At 42.9% G+C, this 24042-nt stretch overlaps 1 long non-coding RNA gene across 1 annotated transcript; it reads right to left on the minus strand.

The window, feature by feature from the left end:
* Positions 1–200: 200 nt before the first annotated feature.
* On the minus strand, positions 201–14899 carry LOC117357157. Its single transcript, XR_004538775.1, has 3 exons — positions 14782–14899; positions 473–560; positions 201–318 (listed from the first exon to the last, which is right to left on the minus strand). It is a non-coding gene; the product is annotated as an uncharacterized LOC117357157 (long non-coding RNA).
* Positions 14900–24042: the final 9143 nt, after the last annotated feature.

A 24042-nucleotide genomic window follows, 5' to 3' on the forward strand; every position in this document is an offset into this window, starting at 1 on the left:
AAAACAATCTAAATGAAACAATCTATATTTCTCCAATCCCCACACCAAATAAAGAACCAGTGCCAGAAACAAGCCCTGGATTCAGGAGCTGACTCATACAAAACTGAACTCCGAAAGAGCATAGGTGGCCCATCTCTTATGGCCTACCATATGGCCCCCCTCCCCCTCCCCCATTGAATTTATTTGATCCAATTATTTAAGGTAGCATTTCTTCATTGAACAGGTGGTGACCATTAAGGGAGCCAAGATGTTGAAATGATGGTTCCCGGAGTTCCTGTGGTTTAATGCTGGTTGACACGAGGGTCTGAGCACATCACACTATAATTTCACAAATGTGAATTAATAACTCATAACAGTTTAATGATTCATTTGTATTATAATCTTGTGTATGTAGTTGAGTTTCAGAAATACAGGAGATCCAATAACTTTACGCTCTATAATTGTTAAACTTTAACATTATGAGCTAAATCACCTTTCTTGCCAAGACATCGTTACAGACTCTGGAGAGGTAGTCCGACAATGATCCTACCAGATTCTGGAGACTCAGTGACAAGCTGTGACTGCAGAAATAAATGAGATGCTTAGAATAATTTAAAGAATCTAAAAGTAACTGGTGCTAGAAACAGAGAAAATGATGGCAAAGACCATATGGCCTATCCATGCCATATACTATGCCTTCCTCTTCCTTAGAGATCCTATGTACTTGTCACATGCTTTCTTGAGTTCAGATACATTTTCTGCCTCCACCTCCTCCACCAGGAGACTGCGATCTAGTTTATGAAGGTTAACCTCTTTTATTTTAACCTTCCCAGCTACCACTTTGAGTTGCAAATTGGTCCTTTTTTCTCTTTCTTTCATTTGCATTCTTTACAAAAGGGTTTGTTGCACTTAAAATAGCTTCTTTCAGTTCTGCCCTACTTTATACAGATGTTCCCTTTCAACTAACCAGTCCTTGAGGTAATCCCCCATCTGAACAAAGTTAGTATTTTTAAATGAACCCTCTTCATACCTGTTTTAATATTAAACAACACCATCTGCTGATCACTAGATGCCGGATAATCACCCATTACTGTATAACATTTATTTATTTCCAGAGACTTGATATACTGCAAGTGATCCACAGTGGCAATTATGCGGTCTACAATAAAAAACAGGATAAGAGAGGCTGAAGGGGGATGGGGAGCTTAGAGTCATACAGCAGTTGGTCCAAAGTATTTTTAAAACAGGTGGGTTTTGAGGAGTAATATGAACTTGGGAAAAGAGGATTCTGAACAGAGATGAGAAGGCAAGTCTTTCCACAGAGAGTCCTAGATAGCTGAGGCTAGAGCCAGATTCTCTAAACTCATCAGTAAAATCCAGTGAGTCGATGTAGTGGCCATAGTGGGAGGGATTTATATTTTATGCCCCGATAAACTGAACCGCAGGTCTCCCCATGTCCTATAGGCTCAGCTGATTGACCGGCAGGGAAAGCAGCAGAGGGGAATATTCACTCCTCCTGCCGACACCCCTCTTCATCTGCTGCTGCCCGCCCTCCCCCCCCACACACCCTGTACAAGATTGGCAGGAGGGATGCCCACTTGCTCCTCCTGCCAGGGTCCCCTGCCCCCCAACAACCCCCCCAGCACTCCCGATAACCCTTGTCACACCTGGCAAGAGAAACACCCAATCCCTCCTGCCGCCGGGGTCCCCTACCACCCCTCGACAATGCCCTGACACCTCTCGACACTCCCGGCAGTAGGGATGCCCACTCCCTTCCTGCTGGGGTCACCTGCCCCCCGACAACCCCTGCCCCCCATACCTCTATGATGAAGGCCAGCCGGAGGAATGCCTACTCCCTCCGGCCGGCGGGTCCACCTCTTTAAAATGGCAGGCCTTCCCCTCGGTACTGGGAAAGATGGTAGAAGCGCTGATAAAGGACCGCATCATTGATCACCTTGAAGGACACGGTCTGATGAGGACCAGCCAGCATGGTTTCAGCAAAGGCAGATCTTGTTTGACAAACTTGTTGCACTTTTTCAAGGGAGCATACAGGCAGATAGACAAGGGCGGCCCAGTCGACATTAAATATCTGGATTTTCAGAAGGCGTTCGACAAGGTTCCACATGAATGACTATTTCGGAAAATTGCGAGCCATGGAATCGAGGGTGAAATACTCATGTGGATTAAAAACTGGCTGGAGCATAGGAAACAGAGAGTGGGGGTAAATGGACAATACTCGGACTGGAAGAGCATCACCAGTAGGGTGCCACAGGGCTTGGTGCTTGGACCCGTGCTGTTCAACATCTTTATAAATGATCTGGACATTGGTACGACGAGTGAGGTGATTAAATTTGCGGACGATACGAAGTTATTCAGAGTAGTGAAGACAGAGGGGGATTGCGAAGATCTGCAATGTGACATAATCAAGCTCGAGAAATAGGCATCGACATGGCAAATGAGGTTCAACGTGGATAAGTGTAAAGTGATGCATGTCGGTAACAAAAATCTCATGCACGAATACAGGATGTCTGGGGTGGTACTTGGAGAGACCTCCCAGGAAAGAGACTTGGGAGTTTTGATCGACAAATCGATGAAGCAGTCTGTGCAATGCGTGCCGATGGCGAAAAGGGCGAACAGAATGCTAGGAATGATTAAGAAGGGGATCACAAAAGATCGGAGAAGGTTATCATGCCGCTGTACCAGGCCATGGTGCGCCCTCACCTGGAGTACTGCGTCAAGCACTGGTCGCCATACATGAGGAAGGACACAGTACTACTCGAAAGGGTCCAGAGAAGAGCAACTAAAATGGTTAAGGGGCTGGAGGAGTTGCCGTACAGTGAGAGATTAGAGAAACTGGGCCTCTTCCTTTGAAAAGAGGAGACTGAGAGGGGACATGATCAAAACATTCAAAATACTGAAGGGAATAGACTTAGCAGATAAAGACAGATTGTTCACCATCTCCAAGGTAGGAAGAACGAGAGGGCACTCTCTAAAGTTGAAAGGGGATAGATTCCGTACAAATGTAAGGAAGTTCTTCTGCCAGAGAGTAGTAGAAAACTGGACCGCTCTTCCGGAGTCTGTTATAGTAGGAAACACACTCCAGGGATTCAAGACAAAGTTGGACAAGTTCCTGCTAAACTGGAATGGATTCAGGTGAGGCAGAACTCATTTAGAGCACTGGTCTTTGACCTGGGGGCCACCACGTGAGTAGACTGCTGGGCACGATGGATCACTGGTCTAACCCAGCAGCGGCAATTCTTATGTTCCCAGTGAAGGGCCTAAGGCTCTGATTGGCCCAAGTGCCTAAGGCCTCTCAATTAAACCTGATTGGACCAGGCACCCAAGGTGTCTTCATTTAAATATCTGTCCAAATCCCTGGAAACAGAGAGATTAAGATTTAAGCTTGATGATCACCTGGGAAACCCCATATTCCCATGAAAGACAAAAGGAAAACTTTTTCAATAATATATCCTTACCTGCTTGCTTCCCTTTATACTTCTAAGGAACACCCAACAATCATACAAGGCAGAGTGCATGGGGGAGAGGTAATAGAAGTGGCACGGAGAAAGTACCTCCAACAGCCAGAGCCTCATGGAACAGGTAGTCCAGGAGCTAGTCTTGTCCCAGCTTGGAGGGCCTAAGGGATCTGGCCAATTGGAATCATAGGCCCCTCCCCAGTGCATCCCCTCCAACCCGCCAACTACAAAAGGTAAGGGGGGTTCGGGTGGGCTTTGCGTGGGGGGTTTCTGGCTGGGCTGGAGGGAGGGGGCAGGTGGCCTACCTTGGTGGGGGATTCAGGTTGGCCAGCAGGAGGGACTGGGCATCCCTGCTGCCGGCGATGCTTGCGGTGGTTCGTGGCAGGTTCGATTGAGCATCCCTCATGCCATGATCATTGGGGAAGGGGGGGGAGGGACAGTTCTATGATTCTTTTACTGGCGCTTATGACAGACGCCGGATAGAGAATCATGGTTTTAGGTGAAGGACTGGTTCTTCCCACGCCTAAAAGGTCTTGTTTGGGTACATGGTCACCCTGGACATTGTATCCCTATACACAAAAATTTCCCAACAAGGGGCTTTAGAAATCATTAGGGACACTTTGGAGGCCAGGCAGGGTCCCCAAAGAATCCCTACGGATTTTCATATGTCATTAGCCAAATGGGTGATCCAGGACAGCCACTTCAAATATGAGGATACATATTATAAACAAATACAGGGAGTGGCCATGGGGGCGACTTTCGCCCCCTCAGTGGCCACCCTCTATGTAGGTAAATTTGAAGAACAGGCCATTTATCCGTCCATTCAATATCAAAACAATGTCATCTTATGGAAACGTTTTTTAGATGATGTATTTTTCTTATGGACAGGAACGGAAACTGAACTTCAACAATTCATCCATTGGATCAATACCATTGATCTGAATCTCCAATTTATGGTAACATACAGCCCGATAAGAATTGAATTTTTGGATATTCTCATTCATAGGGAGGGTAATACGTTTTCTACTACTCTGTATAGGAAACCAGTAGCCAGGAACACTCTGCTACACTTTTCTAGCTTCCATCCCTATAAACTCAAATATAGTCTTCCGGTCAGTCAGATTCTGAGGGCTAGGAGGTTTGTCTCATTTCCAAAGGGTGGCTATGGACATTACCCATAGATTCCGGGCACGGGGATATCCAGAAAAGTCTTTTCATAAGGCGTATCTACGGGCACGTTATGCCCATTGGGACCTGTTGCTTCAGGACACCTCTAAAAACAGAGCCCAGGATACAGAAGCCACTAGACTGGTTTGTGTGCTTCCATTTTCAGATGCAGTCAAGAGTGTAGTAGGATTTATCAGACAACACTGGCCCATCCTTAGGGCCCTTAGGGGTTTGGAAGAATTCCCCTTGATAGCGTACACCAGGGGCACCACGATGGGACAGTTGTTAAATCGTACTCCATATCCTATTGTAGATCAGGCAACTCACTCTAAATGCTTCCATTGTCAGTGGTGTGATAAAACCTTGGAAGGTAGCACCTGGCAAGACCCTCATACTAGATGCATCATTTGAGCCAGAATGCACACCACTTGTAAATCTAGTTGGGTGGTGTACATTATCATTTGCCCGTGCCCTCGGGTCTATGTGGGACGCACTAAACGGTCGGTCCAATTAAGATTAAATGAACACAAGTCCCGGATATCTACGGGGACCTTAACAGCACCTTTAGTACCACACTGGCTGGCCAAGAAGCACGCCACCGACCAAATTAGGTGGCGCATCATAGACACTATTGACAGTCAGGGAGCTGAAGGTAACTTGGAAGCAAAGTTAAACTTTCTAGAACAGAGGTGGATTTACTAACTTAATACAGTTGTACCCCACGGGCTTAATCTTGAACTTGAATGGCAGTCCCTCTGGTGAGATCTCACTGTACCCCACATCGTATTACATTGTTTTGAATTATTAAATTTCATAGGAGTGTTTACAATACAACCAAGCTTTCCCAGCAGGGTGCTACTCCGGGACTGCGGCTATTTCTGCACTTCTGGGTTGGCCCGATGACGTCAGTCTCAGCTGGGTTGTAGAATATTTAATGAGCTACAGTACACGCCGCGGCCATCTTAGATCACATTTCGGGTGGCCACGTCGTGAAGAGCATAAAATTTTGAGGTAAGCTATTGGCATTTGCCAATGTAGTTTGATGTTATGCGATTTTATTAAATATCAAACACTAAAGCTAGTTTCTTGTCGTAGGGATTGTGCCCTGAGGAAACCCGAACAGGGTGAAACATGTTGGCAACTCTGTCCCTCTTGGCCAAACCACCCAAGCTAAGTTAAGCACTTTATTCTTAATTATTTATTGAAAACTAAAAAATATATAAAGATAAGCATAGTACATCTTATATCAATAATACCAGTGACCTGATGACGATAGGGGGCATAAAGCCAGTAGCCATGAAAGTATATTGAGCTTCTGGTGGCACCTCTGAGGGCCTGGAGAATCTATTGTATAAACAACTTTGGTATAGAAGACACTTCGGGGAGGTTCATACCATACCATCCCCTCAACGTTTTTGCAGTATACATTCTTCTATAAATATTCACATATTTAAGCCTCATTTAGAAGTTGACTTGTTATGTGCATGGAGGGGCAAATTTTTTTTTTTTAAAGTCTAAGTCCATTTTGGGGCTATGGTGCTAGTCGTACAAAGTCGGCAACGTCTAAAGTCTATTCTCATAAAATACGTCCAAAATCTTTTTTTTTTTTTTTTAAATCATCTACTTCTACATCCAGCCGTTTGATTGTCCAGATCATGAGTACGTCTATCTTTATACTACATTCTCATCCAAAAAATCATCCAAGTCCCAAACGCCTAGAACAAGACTTTTTGGATGTGGGAAGGGCCAGCAAAGTGATAGACTAACCACCAAGTAGTGGGGCAACAGAGTATTGGGGCTACAGGACACTGCTGGGAAGTTCACAAAAAGGGTGCCACATAAACAACTCACCACAACTCCCTTATAGGTCATGGTGAGTCCCCCAAGACACTCCCAAAACCCACTATACTAACCTATCTACAACTCCAATAGCCGTTATGGCTGCAGGTGGTACCTATATGGCAGTACAGTAGGGTTTGGGCTTTTTTGGTGGACTCACATTTTCCATCATAAATGCAGTGATTAGAGTGGCTTATGGGCCTGGGTCCTCCTCTCTATGGTTCACTAGCCCCCACCCCCCAGACTACTTAAGCCACCTCTGTGCAGCTCTACTAGGTTTTCCTATGCCAGGTTCTGATGTTCTAGAGGCAGGTATATATGTTTATATTTCAATTTGTATAGTGGTGGGGGGGGAATTATTGATCACTGGGAGAGTGTGTGGGGGTCTGTACTTTGTGTCTGCAGTGGTTATCTGTCACTTTGGATACCTTCTGGGCACATAGACCTGTTTTTAGATTGCCTAAGTCGCAACGTAAAAGTTCTGTCCAGGCAGCCTCATAAAACTTTCGATTATCCCTGCAGTATGACTACGGTAAGTCTAGGTCAGCCCACATTCCTCCCTCACCACTCCTCCTAAAACACCCCTTTCAGCTCTGGGCATTCAGAGGCCTAAAAAGTCTGTGGATACATCTAAAAACCCATTTCGATTATCGGCACTTGGACGACCTGTCTTTTAGATCATCCAAGTGCCGATTTGGGCAGGTTTTTAGACATATTTATGCTTCTATTATGAGCCCCATGGGTGCCAACTTTTCAAAATCACTGGAGGTGCCAAATGAGTACAAATTATCCCTCCCTGGACACAATAAAGGAGCTTGCTCAATATCGAGAGTGCTTAGCACCCACTGGCACTCAAACAGTTGGCTCCTATGGTTCTAGGGATAAACACTTCTCCCTCCGTATTTGCAGTTTCAGCAGTAGTGGTTTCAATTATTCACGGTTTTTAGGTTGCTGGCTCCTCCCCCCAAAATTACATCAGCTTCCACTGAGAAATCGCTGATTCCAAGCGTTTACAGAGAAAATCACTGATTCCCAGAACTTTCTTCACCGTATTTTGCCTGTCCTTCAGGAACAGGCCAGGTCTCCCACCATGTTATTCATGGTTTCACCATATTCACGATGGTTTTTAACAGAAAACAGCGAATAACATATGAAAAAGTTATTTACGGTTTTTCTGTATTTGCGGTTCGGTTAATCCCCTATCACAGCGAATACGGAGGGAGAAGTGTATATATATTTTTAATGTTACAAATATGCAGTGAATAAAATAGTTGAGAACAACAAACCCCTGGGGGAGGAAGGAGTGTCCCCTCAGATGATATTTACAGTGTTCCCAAAAGCCACCCGCATTTACCTTTCACCGAAAAAGGACTGAGCAATTTCATAAGAGATGCTGGTTGTGGCACTGGCAAACTTGAAACATTTTGCACTTTAAAAGGGAATTTCTCTGCCACAGCAGACCTTCTTTCACATGAATTAAAAACCACATCTGCTGACTTTGTATTGGGTAGGAGAAGGGGGATGCTAGATGTCTGCACAAGTCCAACTGACCTAGTTTTCACCCAAGCTGCAGCTGCTGCTTTTATGTAACAGTGAAAAGAAAACCCTAAATTTTATAGCCTAAGGCTAGTTATGTTTGCTGATTATCAAATGATTTTAAAAGTAGGCACAGAAAGTCCTTGAGGGATGGAGGGAAAACAAAGAAACAAAAAGATCATGACCCACACTTCTTATGGATTATAATTCAAGAGATTCCCAGCAAGCATCAAAAGTGGGTCAATATGCAAAATGGTTTAAATCATATGTTCAGGGCTAATCGCTAATCTTAACTGGTCAACGCTGTTGATAATGACCGATTAGTATCGAACTGAAAACCAATTATTTGGGGGGCATTCAGTATGCCATGTTCCAAGAGCTGGGTTGGCACTTGGCTAGTTAAGTGCTGATATTGGGGTACTTAACTGGCTAAGGTCACCACATAAATAGGACCACAGAAAAGTCAGACCTATGTGGTGCCCCATAGTTGGTTAAACGCTGAATTTCACCTTAGCCGCTCCACAACTCTGGAAATGCAATGCCTGTGCCCAGACATGGCTCAGCATTCAGTTTCTGCATTTAGTGTTGGCAGTGGTCAGCAAATCATTGATTGCTTCCGGCTGTATATTGGGTATCACCTTTCCACGAACAGCATCAGTGGACTAATGTATGTGCTAGAGCAGTGGTCTCAAACACGCGGCCCGGGGGCCACATGCAGCCCACCAGGTACTATTTTGAGGCCCTCGGTATGTTTATCATAATCACAAAAGTAAAATAAAACAATTTCTTGATCATATGTCTCTTTAGCTATAAACTACAATATTATTATTAAGACTTAGCCAAAAGGAAAGATTATAAACTATAAAGAGTTTTACCTCATGCAAAATTGTCATTTCTTTAATAAGGCATTAACTATTTTTTCTGAGGCCCTCCAAGTACCTACAAATCCAAAATGTGGCCCTGCAAAGGGTTTGAGTTTGAGACCACTGTGCTAGAGTGAACTTATTCTAACATTCCAATGTATAAATCTTAGGAGTAATCTAAAACAGGAATATGTGAATATATGGGACTTTTCATCTTGTTACAACTTGAGAAAGGAAATTAATATCTTTTCTGTGAAAAAGATCAATATGGACAGACAGGATTGTCCCAAGCTGAAAATGAGCACTTATCCTGACCACTGCGTCACAGCCAAGCAGAGAAGGCAATGGACATGACACAATTTTGGAGTCCCTGCCTCCCATTTGCCCTTACTGCCTGCACATAGCTCACTATGGTCCTACAGACAGTATGATAGAGCAGCTATCAGTGGTTCAGATGCAAAATGCTGTGAATGAGAATGCAGAAGATGGTTGGGGGAATTATGGTCATTACATGGATGCCTAGATGGTTGGAGTAAGGACTCATAATAATAATAATAATAAATTTATATACCGCAGGGCCGTAAAGTTCTATGCAGTTTACAAAAAGTAAAAAAATACAAATTAAGAGTCTAGAAGAGGTATGCAGGCAGATTGATAGGCTTAGAAATGATAAATCCCCGGGACCGGATGGCATCCATCTGATGGTAAGCAAGGAACTGAAAGGGACTATAGCTGAACTGCTTCAACTGATAGCCAATTTGTCGATCAAATCGGGAAGGATTCCGGAAGACTGGAACGTGGCGAATGTTACGCTGATCTTCAAAAAAGGTTCGAGGGGAGATCCAGGAAACTACAGACCGGTGAGTTTGACCTCCATACTGGGAAAGATGGTAGAGGTGCTGATAAAGGACTGCATCACTGACCACCTTGATGGACACAATCTGATGAGGACCAGCCAGCACAGCTTCAGCAAAGGAAGATCTTGCTTGACGAGCTTGCTGTACTTCTTCAAGGGAGTTAACAGGCAGATAGACAAGGGAGGCCCAGTCGACATTGTATATCTGGATTTTCAGAAGGCATTCGACAAGGTCCCACATGAACGACTATTTCAAAAAATTGCGAGCAATGGAATCAAGGGTGAAATACTCACGTGGATTAAAAACTGATTGGCGGATAGGAAACAGAGAGTGGGGACAAATGGACAATACTCGGACAGGAAAAGCATTACAAGTGGAGTGCCGCAGGGTTCGGTGCTTGGACCCGCGCTCTTCAACATATTTATAAACGACCTGGAAATTGGTACGACGAGCGAGGTGATTAAATTTGCAGATGATACGAAGTTATTCAGAGTAGTGAAGACACAGAAGGATTGCGAAGACCTGCAATGTGACATAAACACCCTTGAGAAATGGGCCGCAACATGGCAAATGAGGTTTAACGTGGATAAGTGTAAGGTGTGCATGTCGGTAACAAAAATCGTATACAGGAATACAGAATGTCCAGTGCAGTACTCGGAGAGACCCCCCCAGGAAAGAGACTTGGAAGTACTGGTTGACAAGTCGAAGAAACTGTCTGCGCAATGTGCGGTGGCAGCGAAAAGGGCAAACAGAATGCTAGGAATGATTAAGAAGGGGATCACAAACAGATTGGAGAAAGTTATCATGCCGCTTTACTGGGCCATGGTACACTTCCACCTGGAATACTGCGTCCAGCACTGGTCGCTGAACTTGAAGAAGGACACGGTACTACTCGAAAGAATCCAGATAAGAGCGACTAAAATGGTTAAGGGGCTGGAGGAGTTGCCTTACAGTGAGAGATTTGAGAAACTGGGCCTCTTCTCCCTCGAAAAGAGGAGACTGAGAGGGGACATGATAGAAACATTCAAGATACTGAAGGGAATAGACTTAATAGATAAAGACAGGTTATTCACCCTCTCCAAGGTAGAGAGAACAAGAGGGCACTCTTTAAAGTTAAAAGGGGATAGATTCCGTACAAATGTAAGGAAGCTCTTCTTCACCCAGAGAGTGGTAGAAAACTGGAACGCTCTTCCAGAGGCTGTTATAGGGGAAAACACCCTCCAAGGATTCAAGACAAAGTTAGACAAGTTTCTGCTGAACTGGAATGTACGCAGGTAGGTTTGATCTCAGTTAGGGCTTTGGTCTTTGACCTGGAGGCCACTGTGGGATGGACGCGATGGACCACTGGTCTGACTCAGCAGTGGCAATTCTTATGTTCTTAAGAATTAAACAACCAAATTAGAAATAATACTATAATGATCTTGATGGTTCAACAAGTTTACAATTTCCATGACAATTAATTGCCTAAATGTTTCAAAAACAAATATGTCTTTAGAATCATGGTTGTAAGCTCTGATGGATGGTTACTACAATGACTCAACTGAGTACAGGGCATGTTTACTATAATGTGACAAGCAGTTAGTGTGGGTTTTAGCTTGCGCTAACAGCACTAGCCTTTGCTAACATCTAGTGTGCGTTAAAACAGTTAGTGTGCTTGGATGAGTCCGGGTATAAAAACCCAACTCGGACTCTGTCTGTCTCCACCTGTTTGGTGGTTTGTTGTTTTGTGCACTGTATTCTGTATTCTGAAGATGTTATATCAGCTGCTTTCTTGGTTTGTACTTTGTCGTTCAATAAACTGTTTTGAAAAAACCAAGCAAACAGCCAGTATGGAAAAGTCTAGTGTTAGCTGCTTAATGCATGACAGAAGTAACATAGAAATAGACGGCAGATAAGGGCCACGGCCCATCTAGTCTGCCCACCCTAATGACCCTCCCCTACCTTTGCTTAGTGAATAGAACCCACGTGTCGATCCCATTTGGCCTTAAAATCAGGCACGCTGCTGGCCTCAATCACCTGAAGTGGAAGACTATTCCAACGATCAACCACCCTTTCAGTGAAAAAGAATTTCCTGGTGTCACCTCGTAATTTCCCGCCTCTGATTTTCCACGGATGTCCTCTTGTTGCCGTGGGTCCCTTGAAAAAGGGACGCTATCGAATGCTTTGCTAAAGTCCAGGTACACGATGTCCAGGGACTCCCCAACATCCAGCTTCCCCGTCACCCAGTCAAAGAAGCTGATCAGGTTGGTTTGGCATGATCTCCCCTTAGTAAATCCATGTTGACGGGGGTCCCGTAGATTTTCCTCATCCAGGATCTTATCCAATTATTGTTTGATTAGAGTTTCCATTAGTTTGCTCACTATTGATGTTAGACTCACTGGTCTGTAGTTTGCTGTCTCCATCTTTGAGCCCTTCTTGTGGAGTTGAATGACGTTAGCCATCCTCCAGTCCAGCGGGACGCAGCCTGTACTAAGGGAGAGGTTGAAGAGCGCTGACAGTGGCTCCGCCAAAACATCACTCAACTCCCTAAGCACCCTGGGGTGTAAGTTGTCAGGCCCCATTGCCTTGTTAATCTTGAGTTTTGACAGCTCATCGTAGACACTGCTGGGCGTAAACTCGAAGTTACTAAACGGGTCAACTGAGTCAGCCCTTGTCTGTAGCTGAGGGCCAAGCCCCGGTGCTTCACGGGTGAAGACTGAGCTGAAGTATTCATTTAATAGTTGGGCTTTTTTGGAATCCTTTTCCACGTAGTCTCCGTCTGGTTTCTTAAGACGTACAATCCCGCCTGAGTTTTTACTTCTGTCACTGATATACCTGAAGAAGGATTTATCTCTCTTCTGGATGTTCTTTGCCAGAGACTCCTCCATGTGGAATTTAGCCTCCCTGACTGCTGTTTTGACTGCTTTTGACTTGGTCAGGTAGTCTGCTCTAGAGTCCTGTTTCCCCGATTGTTTGTAAGAGATGAATGCTTTTTTCTTCTCCTTGATGAGGTCTGAGATCTCTGCAGTGAACCATTGCGGCTTGTTGTTTCTTCGCCGTTTACTTACTAATTTAACTTAGCGGTTTGTCGTTTCTTGTATGGTGGCTTTCAAAGTCGACCACATTTCTTCCACGCTATCGGTTTTTGCTTGGCTTTGTAGCGCCTGGTGAACAAAGGAACCCATGTCTTGGAAGTTTGTGTCCTTGAATTTGAGGACCTTGGTCAGCGTGGTAGATTTAGTGAAACCTTTCCTAAGATTGAACCATACCATGTTGTGGTCACTGGAGGCCAATGTGTCGCCTACCGAGACCTCTGTGACACTTTCTCCATTGGTAAGTAATAGGTCCAGTATTGCCTGATCCCTTGTTGGGTCCAACACCATTTGCTTCAGACCAGCTCCCTTCATAGAGTTTAATAGCCTCCTGTTTCTGCCGGAATCAGAGGTTAGTGTATCCCAATCCACATCAGGCATGTTGAAGTCACCTAACAATACTGTGTCCCCACGTAAGGTGATATTTTCTATATCCCTGATTATTTCCATATCCAGGTCATCCTGTTGTCTTGGGGGTCTGTAAATTACGGTGGAGACATTGCAATTGGCGAACGGTAGGTAGTGCACACTAGCTGTCAAATTTGTAATTAGCACAGACTCACTTGGTAGTTTTAACCACATCGTTTTTATTGGCGATTGTTGAGTATCCTATTTTAAATGGAGTTCATTTTCTGCATTTCTCCTTTTGAAGTTTTATGTACATAGCTTTGGCCTGTTTATCAGAGAAGGTGGTATAGAAAATGAAAAATTGTCAAACAGCAACAATCATAAACAAAAACACTTAAGCCACCTTGCACCTGAAAGTAACGTGCATTAGAAACAATATCGACATATAAACTGCAGGGGGGAATGCTGCACACACTCCCAGCAGTTACTTTTGCATTTAAGGTGCATTACTGTTGATTGTTAACCAGTGTTCCCTCTAAGGACCAAGTTCATAAGAGCAACAATTTGTTTTTTTCATGAGCAAAGGACTGAGTTAATGGGAGCAAAAAAATTTCCATTATATTACCCTGATGGTATTATATAGACCAGTGGTCTCAAACTCGCGGCCCGGGGGCCACATGCGGCCCGCCAGGTACTATTTTGAGGCCCTCGGTATGTTTATCATAATTACAAAAGTAAAACAAAAGAGTTTCTGGATCATCATATGTCTCTTTAATTATAAATTGCAATATTATTTTTAAAGACTTAGCCAAAAGGAAAGATTTATAAACTATAAAGAGTTTACCTCATGCAAAATTGTCATTTCTTTAATAAGACTATTAACTATTTTTTTTCTGAGGCCCTCCAAGTACCGACTAATCCAAAATGTGGCCTTGTAAAGGGTTTGTTTGAGACCACTGATATAGGCCGTACATTACAAATTAAGAATTACAGATTCAGTGAACACAGAGGTAAGAATCCCCTTCTTCACTGCACTTAGAAAGATGCAGTGAACATGGGAATCTCCCTCCACACACTATCCTCTGCCACAATTGGAAGGGTACCCTTGTCTGCCTATAAGGCAAGTGTGTTAAGTACAATTGCTATCTAATACAGCCGAGTCGTCCTGACTAGCCAGTTGAACATATTTACAGGCATATTTACAGGCAGTTGAACATATTTACAGGCAGTCATGAACTGTCAACTCATCAGCAATGACAGTCTTTGTAGAAATTTGTATAGACTGATTAGAAGGGGTATCCAATTGATCATAAACAAGTTTTGTGACAGGCTTATGGGCCTTGTCTGACCTGTGTACCACTACAGTATCATCAGTCTGCTGATCAGATGAGACAGCAGGCATACTTTCACCATCAGCGGAATTTTCTCAGTTACACCAATTAAAGGTACAGGAGCATTAATGTCTGCCAATATTCCTTTGTAAGGACTGTTATCAACTGTGGAACAGCTAAGCCCAGATAGAGGTTCAGATTCACTGGTTGATTCAGATAAATTTGGCAGTGCTTCTGGCATATGTATAGGAGGTACATGAGGTATTTCATATGTATTGTAACCATAGTAGTAAAATTATTTAAAAAAAAATCACCTGGGGGGAGGTGAGGCTGCCCAATCCAAGAGGGTGCTACTGGGACTTACTCGCGGGTCTGATGAAGGATCCAGCGATCAAGCCAGATCCACATTCTTTGCGGCTGTTTCCAGGCCACTGGAGCATGGAGAGCCAAGGAGCCTCGCAGAAAAATCCCAGGCCTTTTATAGACGTTGACACGCATGTGCACAGTGATGCATGTGCGTGCTGATGTCACTGATGATGTCGCACACATGTGCAGAATCAGTGCGCAGGCGCAAAGACTCCAGGACTCTCCCGGAGCCAAAATAACCACTGTGACACTAATGATTTAAGTTTCAAAAGGATGGAGACTGGTAAGGAGACTAGCTCCTAAATAAAAATATAAAATAAAAATTTATTAATTTTAAATTGTTGATTGTGACTAGCAAAGGTTCTAGGGATCTCTTCGGTAGTGATATGTGGTTACTTCTTTGCAGAAATGTTTCTGGAGCTAAAAAAAAATGGTGCAAGTTGCTTAGAAGCTAAAATAAAATTCCTGTAAGTTAAAGTTTGCAGTATTGTGGCAGAATAATGATTCTCAGGATTAGCACAATTGAATAAGTTTCCAAAAACAAAGGTTTAAAAGTTTAAAATTAATTTAAAACTGTAGTTGGAATGTGCAGGAGGTTTTTTGTTTATGAAAGGAGCTTTCTGATTGGCTGCACAAGTCAGAAAAGGACCTTGCTGTCTGGTGGCAATTGGAGAGAGCGACGGATTTCAAGAAAGGAGCTGCTTATGAGTGCTCTGCATATGAGAATGTTTTGAAAGGAAAACTGAAATATTTGAGAGTGAAAATAAATAAATTGATAAGTGTTTGGAAGAAGGAAAGTTTGTGAAACAAATTAGAAGTTCATTTTAAACTTTTTTGAAGGAAAAATAAGGCTTCAAGTATGTACTGTATATTGAAAGTAAATGAGAAAACACACAATTTCCTAGTAACTATAATTTAAACTAGTCTATTTATAAGGGAACATAAGTATATTTAAAAGAAAATGTATTTTTGTAGAGAAACTGGATGTAAGATGGACTCGGAAGCAACTCTCATGTGTTAAAAAGAGAGAAAAGTCTGTAACTAGCCCCGCTTTTACTAAACCGCGATAGTGGTTATTAGGGCAGGGAGACACGCTGAATTCTCCGCGCTGCTCCTGACTCTCATAGGGCTCCTTTTACTAAGGTGCGCTAGCATTTCTAGCGTACGCAGGATATTACCGCCTGCTACGCGGCTAGAACTAATGCCAGCTCAATGCTGGCATTAGCGTCTAGCGCGCGGGGCAATGTAGCGCGCACTATTCTGCGCGTTAAAGCCCTATCGCAGCTTCGTAAAAGGAGCCCATAGAGTTCCTATGAGCGTCAGGAGCAGTGCGGAGCATTCAGCTCAGCTCCCTGCGCTAATAACCACTATCGTGGTTTAGTAAAAGGGGGGGAGGGGTGGTAATAGCAGTTGGCTATGCCTTATATTACTAAAGCTGCTGAAAGAAATTCTGCACATTTCTAAAAGGAAATACTGACTTTTATCCTCAAAGTGTCCATGACAGTATATCTGCCAGAAAAACTTGAACTGATGGAAAGAAACTATTTTCTTTCTGTGTTACCAGTGAAGCTCATCTATTTTTTTTAGGAGTGGCTGGTATGAATGTATTCTGAGTGAAAGTTGTTTGGGTTAGATGACTGAAGACAACTGAAGACTGAAAAAGAATTCTGCTCTTCTATAGATATATTAGGGAAAGAAAAATACAGACATGTTTTCTGTAATCGGTCCCCAATGGTGGAACTCTTTGCCTCAACACATCAAAAACGAAAAAGATATCCCTTCTTTAAAAAAAATCCTTGAAAACACACCTTTTTAAAGATGCTTTTAACATTTAAACCTTTTTTGACTTTTATGATATTTTTTTTTTAACTACCCTGTTTCCTTTTGTTTTTTCCCTTGTCTTTCTTGATATAACAGATGTATCTTTTTACCCTCCTCCCCTTCCAACTAATGTTTGTCTTGTCTTAATCTCAATGTTCATGTAGTTTGTATTGTTTTAACTCTATCCTATTTTATAATTATGTACATCGCTTTGTAAACAGATTCAGCGATTCATCAAATATTTAATAAACCTTGAACCTTGAAACCTTGTAAGCATAGTCAATGCAAGATAGGGAAATAAATACTTTTATTTTAATTTCCATTATTTAGTCCACCAGTATATAGGTATCCAGAGCAAGTAGGCTTACGTATAAGAAGCATATTTTCAGGGAGGCAGACTCTGTTTACTTTCTTTTTAGTGAGGTTTAGAGTGAAGACACAGATGAAGATTGAAGACACACAGGGCCTGAACAAACGTACAGACAACAGAGGAGAAAAAGGGTACATTTCAACCACAGTTATGAAAGACAGACCAGTGTCACTCAGACTTTTATTTAGCTAAAATACTGCGTGCGCTAAAAACGCTAACGCAGCTTAGTAAAAGGAGCCCTATAATTGAAATTATAAAATTGTAAAATCAACAAAAAATGATTTATTTAAAGATCTTTAAGCTATATATGTATGGATAATTGTAACATGGTGAAACTAAAGTAGACAAAATAGAATTGCTAATCAATGTGATGGATGTGCTTGTTTTTGAGTGCAAATGAACTCAAAACACAGCTCGATAGTCACAAGCAAACACGCATTTCATCATCCACCATCTGCAGTCATTCTCTTTTTTTCAATTTAATTTCTGTCAGAGTTGAAAATCCAAGTTCGCAGAGATAAAAGGATCCAAACAGTAACAAAGCCTTGATTGCTTTGTTGCTCAAGTTAGGATGACGACTGCGTAAAAAAATAAAAATAAAATTACTTGCCGTTAGTTTTCAAGGACCAATCACGTCATGTCTGGGCGGTTGTATCCTTACGCATGCAGTCGCTTATAACATTGACAGACTGTTGCCTACTTTGACAGACTCCTGTCGTCTATTCTAGTGTATACTTATGAAGGGAATTTTAAAAAATAAAGTAAAATTCTGGAATCTCTCATGGCACACCTGGAATATCTTTGGCGCACACTACCGTGCCTCAGCACACAGTTTGAGAGATACTGAGTTAGACACACACACATCCTGCATAACGTACCTGGAGAACTTCTGGTCACTGTGACTTTAAAAAAAAATAGTTTATAAGCAATAAGCCTAAACTGAATGTTCAGAAGTAAATTTGAAGAAAATGTATTGAAATACTTAACTGAAAGTTTATGGGGAACTTCTTGTTCTGTAATAAATAATAGTGATTCAGATAATAATATACCCCCAATTTTACAAAACCGTAGTATGATTTATAGCGCCGACTGCAGAGGTAACAGCTCCGAAGCTCATAGAATTCCTATGAGCGTTGGAGCTGTCACTGCCCTGGCCGTCATTAAAAAACACGTAGGGGTTTTATAAAAAGGGGCTTAGTACTGGATCCAGTTTTAAGGTAGAGTAGCACAATTTTGTTTTTGTTTTTTTTAAAAGCACAATTTTTTAAATTGGAATTTGCATTTTGCAAATTATAATCTGTTTTGAATAATTTAAATTTTTTAAAAAGTATTTATTGGGAATATACAAATTTTAGATCCTCAAATGCTTGAAGTATAAACGTACACAGGGTTTTTAATCAGGCTTTAAAGTGAAAGTAGCCACCAAAGTTCTCTGTGTGGTAACATCTAAAGTTGATTCCAAAAAGCCAGTTGAATCCCATGCCTCTTGTTCTCCAGCTAATGCATTATTTCCCAGATGTGACTTCTCCTGTATTAGTCTTTACTGAGCTCTTACTAAAGGCAGAAGGTTGCTGCTGAAATTCCCAGCACTTCCTTAAAATATTTACAAAATATCCAAAGGACTTATCAATGGAAATGTGGGAAAATTCAAAATATGTAAAATTATTCTTTCTTAGCTGGTTTTTCATATATTCAATCTTATGATGTAAAAAGGTGTGATCTTTTGATATTGCAGCACTATTATAATTACTACTAATCATTTCTATAGCGCTACTAGACATATGCAGTGCTGTACATCAAAACACAGACAGTCCCTGCTCAAAAGAGCTTACAATCTAGTCAAGACAGACAAACTGGACAAGAAGGTGCATCTATACAGTGCTCAGATGGGGGCATTAAAGAGGGAATGATAAGACAGATATTGGTGCTTAGAAGGTAGGTTGGAATTTAGAACTGACGTATCCTCTTGAAGTGTAGAGACCTTAGATTGCACCTCTCTAATCTTGGCTACATGTAATCCCAATTGCTCTTCCTGACCTGCCAAACCATTATTTACATCTTCCACAATGTTATTTACCATGGTTAGTATGGAGGAATTAATCCCTTATATTGCCTCCCAATGCAAATCCATGGCTGGTTTATTAATCCCTCCTGAATCGGCTGGGAAAAGACTACCCTTCCAATACTTCAAACCTGAGATGATGATATCTTTAACTGTATTTGACCATTCATGACCAGTTTGATAGGGGAGGTGATGGCTGTCAGTTTCCCCTCTGGTTATAGGGTCAGTGATTGCAAGTTCTCCACACCGCCATCCTGCTACCTTGTGCAGCATACTGCACTTCTAGGTTGAGAGGGGAGAGGTCTGTGTATGGGACTCAAAAATGCCTGTTATATACTGAAAACTCAGGCTTTGTTTAAACAGCATCTGCTGCGAAAAGTCTCATGCATTTGCTATTTCATCTGGGGGTTCCCACCCAGCTTAGAAGGGTAAGTCTAAGCTTTACCCAGGTGCTTCACCATTTCAGGGTTTAGCATACTCAATAGAAACAGCACCGTTTGAGAGCTTCTCAATTGTGTCCTTCATGCCATCATCTTTGCTACTTGTGAGATACAGCTGGGACCTTCATGGAACAACTGTATGGACAAACACCCATGTGTTGCTCCTGACTCTTGAGAGTGTATGTGCTCCCCCCTTCACCTAACCTCTCTTGCATCTCCAACATTCAACTCCCATATGAACATGGTAAGGGTATTTATTAGAGGTGTCATGCTGGTATTCTATCTGTCACTCCCATTCTAACTGTTTCAGCCTCCTCTGTCACTCCAGTGACAGAGTCTCTGGACCAGTGCACTGTTTCATGTTACTGCTTATTGGATAGGAATGTTTAGACATGGCCATAGCTAGTGGACCAAGCAGATGGATGACATCAGAGCACAGCTTCCAGGGACCTTGGCATCCCTATTCACTAGTGCTGCCCAATTCACCGATTCACTTTGATGAATCGATTCGTTTTCCCCATGAACCGGACTCATTAATTCAGTGACCAATCTTCCACAGAGTGAGGCTTCACATACATTCAGGGCCTCCAAAAGCAGCAGCAGCAATGACTGGAGGGCAGATGTAGAGCTCTGAGCAGGCTACTCATGGCCTGCCTCACTGGGCCCTTCCCTCTGCCATGTCACTGATGACATCACTGATGATGCAGCAGAGGGAAGTTCTGACTGACGGGCAGAGGCAGTGCTCTGAACAGGCTATTTGCGGCCTGCCCGCCAGTCATCGCTGCTTCTTTAGGAAGCCCGATTGAAAAGGTTCAGATCCTAATACTGCCTTACACACATACTCTGTCGTCTGGTGGAACTTGCCATAGACACCACCTTCCGCAGCTAGCAAGTAATCTAGAGACAGGCGATTCTGGTACATGGCAGTGCATAAGTTCAAGAACAGCCTGCAAGTGCAGTATGCAGTTGAGCAGGTGGATTGGGGTCTGACAACCCCAGGAGCCATCTTTGGCCCATGTAGCAGTTCCATAAGCAGCAATGATCCATTCAGCAGGCCAGCTGTCACCCCATTTTCCAATCTGTATGGAGTGGAGAGTGCTAACCGCTTTTGGCGACCCCTAGTGTCGAACACAGGGGCTCACAGGCGTTCGCCATCGGCCAGCAGTAGCAGAAAGGAGCTGGGATGGATCCAAGTACACATGTAACAGTCCGGTGAGCAGGCAGGCATGGGTAAGCAGGCACGGGGTAAGCAAACAGGCCACAGAGCCAATATCAACCATCAGGAGCTGGCCATCAGGTGTAGGAAGTTCCATAGAGCAGGTGCATAAGAGGAGGTCTTGGTAAATTGAAGATGCTATAATGGAAGTCCGCAAGGCCCACACCCGATGGTTTGTCAGATCTCACGCCGAGAAGGGGGGGGGGAGCAGGTCGGTCAGTCGGTAAGTTGGGAAGTGCCACATATGGGGTTGGGAGGCATGGAAAGCTGCAGAATAGGGGGCTGGGAGGGAAGGATGGAACGTTTCTGCACATGGGGGGAGAGAGGAAGAATTGTTTGGCATGGGGTGGAGGAGAGTAAGGGAGAGATGCAAAAAAGAGGTAAAAAGGGGTGAGAGGGAGAAACCCTGTATATGGTGGAGGGGAGGGATAAATGTTGGACATAGAGTGGAGGGAAGGGAGAGATGGTGCATGGGGAGAGAGAAAGAAATGTTGCACATGTGGAGGGAGAGATGCTGCATGGAGGGGAATAGAGAGATTTGACCCAGGGCAGATGGCAGGGGGTGAGAGAAAGAGAGATAGTAGACAGTGGGAAAGAAATGTTGAATATAGCAGTAGAAGAGAAGGCAGAGATGGAAGATGATTGGTGAGCACAGAGAAAGAAGAAAACATCAAATGGGCAGGAGACCCTGGCGAGCAAGTTAACAGAAAACAAACAGAAACCAGAGCCTGGGACCAACATGATTTGAATAATACACTGACAAGACAACAAAAGGTAGAAAAAATAATTTTATTTCTATTTTGTGATTATAATATGTCATATTTGAAATATGTATCCTGCCAGAGCTGGTTTTAGTGAGCGTGAGCTAGGCCCTATCAGAGAGAGGAAAAGTCTTTTTTGTTTATACTACAGCACAAGCGTGGGTTTGGAGAGGGCAAAGGGGAGGGGGTGCAGAGGCTACAAAATAAACCAGGATGTTTGAAAAAAAACCAAACAAAACAAAACACCTGATTGGGCAGAAAAATCGATTCAGTAGGCTGAATCGAATTGCAAAAAATTTCCCTGAATCAGACAGCACTACTATTCACTAACAGTGCATATGCAAGGACGTTACAAATGATCCAGCTGCGCTCACAAAGGAACAACCCACCTCGCCTGCCCAAACACAAATCCCGTCATGCAGTGATAATAATAATAATAATAATAAAGTTATTATTATTATTATTATCACTGAATGACGGGATTTGTGTTTGGGCAGGCGAGGTGGGTTGTTCCTTTGTGAGCGCAGCTGGATCATTTGTAGCGTCCTCAAATAGCTTCCACTCAGTTTCTTTTCACTAGCCTCAATGTGACCCTCCTCTTGCATATGAAATTTCCGACAGCATGGAGACACAGTCAAACACATCTCACTGTTTATCATATTTACAGTTTCTGAAGATTTGATATACCACCAAGCCTACACGGATTTAGGCCGTTTACAAGAAAACAAAACAACATAATTAAGAAAAGAACGCCAAAATCATCAGATAGGATAGACCTAACCTATATACACCTATAGCCTGGATAGAATTTTAGAACAAATGCTAGGAAGTTCTTTTTCACCCAGAGGGTGGTGGATACATGGTACGCGCTTCCGGAGGCTATGATAGGCCGGAGCACGTTACAGGGCTTCAAAGAAGGTTTGGATAGGTTCCTAGAGGATAAAGGGATTGAGGGGTACAGGTAGGAGTAGAGGTAGGTTATAGAGATAGTCATGGACCACTGCTCAGGCAATAGGCCTGATGGACCGCCGCAGGAGCGGACCGCTGGGCGAGATGGACCTCTGGTCTGCCTCAGCGGAGGCAACTTCTTATGTTCATATGTTCTTAATAATGGTTGGGGGGGGGGAGAATGGGTGTAGGGATCAAGCTTATTAGGATTTTATATACCACCTATCAAGGTTATCTAAGCAGTTTTTATAATCAGGTACTCAAGAATTTCCCCTATCTGTCCCGGTGGGCTCACAATCTATCTAACATACCTGGGGCTATGGAGGACGGAGTGACTTGCCCAGGGTCACAATGACCAGCGCGGGGTTTGAACCCACAACCCCAGGGTGTTGAGGCTGTTGCTCCAACTACTGCACCACTTACTTAACCTGTTGACCTGTGTGACCCTGTATTTGATGTTTGTTTTGTTGTATATGGCAGCTTTGCTTCTGTGCTACATTATTGTACTTGATTGTATTTCTTGAAAATTTAACAAATATGATTGGAAAAAAAAGTAATAATGGTAATCATTTTTTTTTTTTAAAAGAAAAAGGTCTTATTGTGTCTTCTTACTCTGCATCCCCAAGTATGCTGATAGATCTTCCACTCAACCTTATCTGAAACTGCAGCAACTCTGCAAAGCTGTGTCACACCACCACCTTCCCTTCCGCAGTCCAGCCAAAATGTTTTATTTTATTTTTATTAAGTTTAAATGTACATATTCAAGAAAAATCTTGAAGCAGAAAAAGAAATGGTATTTATGAAATCACAAAAAAGAGGCATAAGCCCCCCCCCTTCCCCCATGAGCGTTAGGAGCAGCGCAGTGCATTCAGCGGGACTCCCTGCGCTAATAACCACTATTGCAGTTTTGTAATATGTGTGTGGAGGAGGGGGTGTAAATTACATAAGACATTAACAATTTTACCATTTTCAATTAAGCCTACAAAATTAGGGTGTGGGGGGAAAGAGAACAAACCATCATTAATGTAAAATAAAAAAGCATAAGTCCCATAAAAACTAAACAAGAAAAAAAAAATCTTAAGAGTGCAGAAATATTCTCTGTCAGAGAAGAGTGTATCAATCCTGAGCCCTCTGTTCCACAGATATCCTGTTCTCTGTCTCATGACCATGATCCACTCTTTTATTACTTAGAAATATCACTAATAGCTTCTTTTATCAAGCTGCACTAGAGGTTTTTATGTGGCCTGGCGCAGAAATTGCTCCAATGCTCACTGAATTCCTATGAGCGTTGGAGCACTTACCTTGCCGGCCTGCATTAAAAACCTCTAGCACAGCTTGATAAAAGGGGATGTAATCGACAAGGGCATGGGTAGGCAATTCCGGTCCTCGAGAGCCACAGGCAGGTCAGGTTTTCAGGATATCCACAATGAATATGTATGAGATAGATTTGCATGCTCTGCCTCCTTGAGATGCAAATCTATCCCATGCATATTTATTGCAAATATCCTAAAAACCTGACCTGCCTGTGGCTCTTGAGGACCGGAATTGTCTACCCCTGGACAAGGGTCATAGAAAATGAAAATTTCATTCT

This window comes from Geotrypetes seraphini, chromosome 3, assembly GCF_902459505.1.
Source record: "Geotrypetes seraphini chromosome 3, aGeoSer1.1, whole genome shotgun sequence".
Classification (NCBI taxonomy): Eukaryota; Metazoa; Chordata; class Amphibia; order Gymnophiona; family Dermophiidae; genus Geotrypetes; species Geotrypetes seraphini.